This window comes from Cavia porcellus, unplaced genomic scaffold (assembly GCF_034190915.1).
Source record: "Cavia porcellus strain 051 isolate PalLab524CR breed Dunkin Hartley unplaced genomic scaffold, mCavPor4.1 scaffold_2, whole genome shotgun sequence".
In the NCBI taxonomy this organism is placed as follows: Eukaryota; Metazoa; Chordata; class Mammalia; order Rodentia; family Caviidae; genus Cavia; species Cavia porcellus.
This window is the reverse complement of record NW_026947485.1, coordinates 145,405,815-145,411,535: the sequence shown is the minus strand read 5'-3', so window position 1 is coordinate 145,411,535 and position 5,721 is coordinate 145,405,815.

Genomic DNA, 5,721 nt, shown 5'->3' with positions numbered 1-5,721 from the left:
TGATTCTCCCTTGTGCACGGAGCTCAGGGGGTTGTCGTAACCCTCTACTTCACTTCCCTTGGCTCCCCTTTACACCCCACTCCCACTATGGACCTAGATCTAGTGAGGCCTCTTGCCCTGCTTCAGTGTTTGCTGACTACATATGGGGTTGCTTGATTGCTCTCTTTTGTAGGACATACAGCTTAAGTGTCAACCGTGACATCCCTCTCCCATTACAAATTCTGCTATCTCTTTAAAGCTTGAGAGCATAACACTGGATTCCACAAACACACCCTTACTTTTCTACTGTAAAGTCTTACTTTACCTAATAGTATTCAGTTGTGTCAGTACCTTTGCCTGAGTAACAGCAGGAGCAATCTTTGTGTTTACACATTTTGTAAAATGAAACACAGGGTGTACTCTTGTGTGCAAAAGTGTCAAACCAGGATTTTCACCAACATGATGTTCATCTAATAGGTTTGGTCTGGTTACCTCAGCATCACAGAAGGTAAATATAGCCACATCACTGTAAGAATTTTTCTGGAAAACAGTTTTCCTTTGATTTTTCTGGTAGAAGTCCCTAAATTCACTACAATGGAACATGAAAAAACAGATTTTGGAGTTTTAAAGGAGGCCAAAAGTGAATCATAAGATTACTCATGCATGGATGATCCGTTATGGTAAACTACCTGCTTTCATAACAGAAGAGAGGTGTGCATGAATGTGGATGATAATGATGATGATGATGATGACGATGACAGTGATGACAATGATGGTGATGTTCAAGTTGATCTTATGAGGCAAAGTTCCTGTGACAGTGATATGGGGCAAGAATCAAATGATACAGACACAGGGAATTCAGATCTCCTTAAGTCAGATGAGGAAGAACATAGCGATGTGAGTACATACTGGATGAGTCAAAATGTTGCAAAAATGGTCACACAGCCAAATGGAACAATCCAATGTTAGAACTAGGTACAAAAATACAATGAGTTTTTTGGTGGCATGACAAGTGGTGGACAGAATGCCACCACTGCCATTCACTGTTGGAAACTGTAACAGATGAAATAGTACAACAATCTGTGAAACAAACAGAGGCTGAAACACAAGCAAAATATTCTGTGTGGACCAATAGCCATATTTAAAACTGTATTTATTATGACACCTCAATGACTGAACTGAAAGCATTCATTCTCATGATAATTGTAGGAGCGTAAAAGACTTATGGAAAAGTAATGGGTCAAAGAATGACATAAAAATTTCTGCCCTTGTGTATGTGAAGAATTGTGATGTTTTCAGTTTAGAAACTTACCCTAGAACTCAGCTGTCAAATCCTTATTCATATAGCAATGAACACAATGATGTTGTGAACAGACTTGTTACTCTTACCTCTCAAACTAATCAGAATGTGACATTCAGCAACTGGTTCGTCAATTTCCAATTGACATTATACTTGCTACCAGAGCACAAGTTCATCAGTGTAGGAACTGCGCATGGATACAAAGCAGAAATTCCATATGAGATGCTGCAATTTCAAAATAGAATTATACAGTACAGTTCTCTGCCCTTAGTGCAACACTTAAGGCAAAGATTACTTCTATGTTAGACTTTTGTTCACATAGCTTTTTATTTCTGATAGTATCTCTTGGATTTTGTAAGCAAGTACATAGCTGTGTAATACATATTAAGGATGAAAGATTTTATTTTACTGGTATTTTATGCTCCTGCTTACTGCATACTGCATAATAAGAACTTCCTGACAAAACAGCAAAAACAGCAAAATATCAAAAGTGTCCTACAAAAAGACCAGGAAAGCAAAAAACATATAATGTCAGTGTCAACAATATTCGATTGTAGAACATGCTGTTGTCATGTGTGAAAGCTGCCTTTTGTGTGACAACTGAAGTAAATATAATTTTTTTGGGTAAAAATAAAACAAAAATCCACAAAATATATTCCACTCCACAAAAAAATTAAAAAAGGGTATTTACAGGAAAATTATCTTAGAAAAAACACGAAAATAAAGAAGGAAATAAGCATTCTTACAAAGATTAAACTAAAGAATTAAATTTTTAAAGTTTACAAAATGAAAGAGTAATTTAAAGATCTAGTGAGGCCTGAAATATGTACAATCAAGTTGACTTGCTTACTGCTTATTGAAAAGCCAAATAATTGTTAATCATTCTAAGGCTTTTGTATCTTTAGATATATTACAAATCATAAATTATAGTAATTGTTAATATGTCAAGAATGTAGGTTGCAATTTCCTTTGTAACTTCTGGGGGAATATTAAAATATAACTAAAATCTGATAGATGAGAAAAATGAAAAAAAAGGTAACAGAAATATCTTGCTAATCCAATAGAATCAAAAATGCAAGAGACAAAAACAAAATGAAAATATGATACAAAAAAATAAAAACAAAAACAAATAACAATCTAATATCAGTAAAACTTCTTATTCAGTGGCAAATACAAGTACACCAGGTATTTCAATAAAACAGAAACTCTAATAATTTTCTAAAAAGAGTACATTGTTTATAATAGAGGAAAAACATAATTATGAGATTCACAACTTACTAAGACAAACATGAAATATTAGACAAATTTAAGGCACTATCATTATACAAACATAAAACAGACTACATATTAAAGCAATAAGGGTTACAAAGAATGATGAAGTTAGACTGCACTTGTAAAATTTTAGAAGTCTATAATATAGAAGACAAGAACAATTCATAATGCAGTTTCAAATTTTATGAAGCAAAAATTAGGAATTAGTAAGAAAAAAAATTAGCTTAATAGTAGAAAATTTATGCATCTTTTAAAAGTTGATAGAACCAGCAAAAATAATGAGAGAGATACAGAAGGTTAGAACATCACTTTAAAAATACATATACATATATACATAAAGAATTATATTCAAGTTTTTATGATTTTACAAAAGATGACAATCATTGATCAAATGCTGATATTTGAAAAAGTGTATGTGTTGAAAATCCACAGATATTTCCATGTTAAGTAATATATTTCAAAATACTGAAATTAAAGTTTAAAAATTAATAAAAATTTAAATATATATGAATAAGACATATACATACAAATATATATTGAAATTTGAATTGTGACTTATTTTTATATATTATAAAAGTAATAAATTTATAAATATACAGCTAGGAATATAGTTGTATATTGGCCCAGTGCTTGTGTATCACAACACATCAAAATTAATGAAATGAAAGCAAGATCATACTTACAATATACATACACTATATGGCATATATGGATATTAAGTGGATTCATTGATTTAAAAACCTGAAAATAAATGATCTAAACTTATATTTCAAGAAGTTAGGAAAAATAAACTATATTGCCTTCAAAATAGGAGGAAATATTAAAAATAAGTATAAAAGCAAAAGGATTAGAAATGTATACACAACAGAGAATTGGCAATGCCACGTCTAAAATTATTTTTATTTTAAACAAAAATATAATAAACTGTGCTGTATAAAAGTGGACACCTTATAGATCCTTCACGTGACAGAAATAATGTGGAGAAAGCTACATGGATTAACTCAAGATATGAAAAATGAAAATACCTGAATGAATCTCCCCAACAGACCAAAATAGGAATTAAAAATTTACTTCTTATTCTTCTTGTTGGAGTTATGTTTTATTTTTTTTTTTGTCTTTTTCATTTTGAGTTATGGAATACATGTTAGACATCTGTAATGCAAAGAAATGTTTTTCCAGTGTAGTTTTTTTCAAAATACAAGCCTAAGCCCCAAAGACATTTCTTATGGATTAACAGTAAGAAAAAATATTAATTAAATAAGTTGGAAAAAAAGACAAAGCATTTTGTAATTAATTTTTGGGACTGGAATAACCTTGACTCCAGTTATTGAAAGTAATAGTAAAGACATAACATTTTAGGTCAGTTCTTTCGAGAAATCAATGTAAAAGTTTAACTTTCATTCTAAACGTGATAAAAAGATTTTTAAAGAATTTTGCTTGGTAGCATTCTTGTAATGAATTCCTTATTGTGTAAAGAACAAGTTATAAGACAATGAGAGTAAAACATAAACGTAAAGACTCTGACTTTTTTTTTTTTTTTAAACAAAGTAACCCTATATTAACTGGAGTCAGACCTGGGATAAAGTAGAATTTATGCTTGGAGACAGCAAAAACTACCGGTCAAATTAAACCAGAGAAAATAGATTAATGTAGAGAGGCACACAGATGTACCTTTTAGGTAAAAAGATTAAGCAATATCTTTTCTGATCATTTTCCCTTCTAAATACATGCCAAAACACATAACCTGAGAGATACAAGTCTACTGACATTGAAAATTATCAAGAAAACACACTTAAAATGCACTTGTTGGGGAGTGCATTTATTTCTTTTTGATTTTTTATTTTTATAATTGGTACCGGGGATCGAACTCTCGACCACCTGCTTGCAAGGCAGGCGCTTATGCCGCTGAGCTAAATTCCCAGCACCTGAAATCATTTATTTCTTACAGGAATGTTGTGGTGTTATCAGCACCACAGTACAGAAGACCAACTTGAAATCTGAGAGAGTGGAATAAAAAGTGACAGTTTATTTGCATTATCTTCTGTACACATACCACATGTAATGGTTCCACTGAAGTCAGGGAATCTGAAAAAAGATGAAACGGTTTAAAAAAGGATTGCATTTTGCCTCCAGAATGTGGTTAAGGAAGCGAAACAGGGAGTGAAGGGATGGAAGGGATGGATTTCAGTGTTGAAATGAAAGGTGGTAAAGATAAAGAGAATAAAACACACAGGGAAACATTTGAAGGAAAAGAGAAAGCCATGGCATCATAAAGCTGAGATGCTGACTCCTTTGAAGCTCACATGCACTAATGGCATTAAATGATTTACCAAATAGAAAGCTGAGGTCAAGCAGTGGGACGATTGTAATAAAAATTTATGGGCATGGTTCTCTCATTAAAAATGAAGAGATCCAGAGCAATGATTCGCAAACAGACACATTGGAATGAAAAACCGTGCACCAGAGGTAAGTAACCCATCGGCTCACTGCAGATACGGAGGTCTCCTACCCGGCTGGCTCAGTGCAAGAAACATTATTTCACTGTGATAACCAGACGCTTAACGTGTTCCTAACCTTTCCGCAAGGTGTGCCCCAGGTAATAACCACAGGCGCAGAGCACACAGGGATGGTCATGGACCTTCAGAATGACTTCCCCACGTGGGTGCCGTGTGCTTGTACCCCTGGTGTTGATTAACTATCAGTTTAAAGTACAGAGACGCAGAACTGCTTTTTCCATTCAATTGTGTACCAAAATGTATCATTGTGATAGAAATCATGCAAACTTATTTGTAGAAAAAAAATATGGAAAAATATATATGACCTATTTGCCCTCTTTGCTTCTAAGTTTGACTGAATATTCCACACATGCTGTCTTGAATGACTGCGTTTTATTATCATAGTGAGAAACTTGGTAACTGTATGACTTTCTCCTTGAATGGTAAAAGAATTATTTTTTCTATCTTCTTGCCAGATATAAGTCTTGAAGTATGGTTGTGTTAATCCTGATTCTGTGTTTGTATTTGTGTGTCTTTGCGTAAATCTTGAGTGCTTTTAATTAAATGTATTATTTTCTTCTGAAGTGTCCCTACCACTTACTCTTCCTTTATGGAATCTTGTTCTATTCACTTAAACATGCTTGGATTTTTGAGATCACAAATTCAGTTTAGATG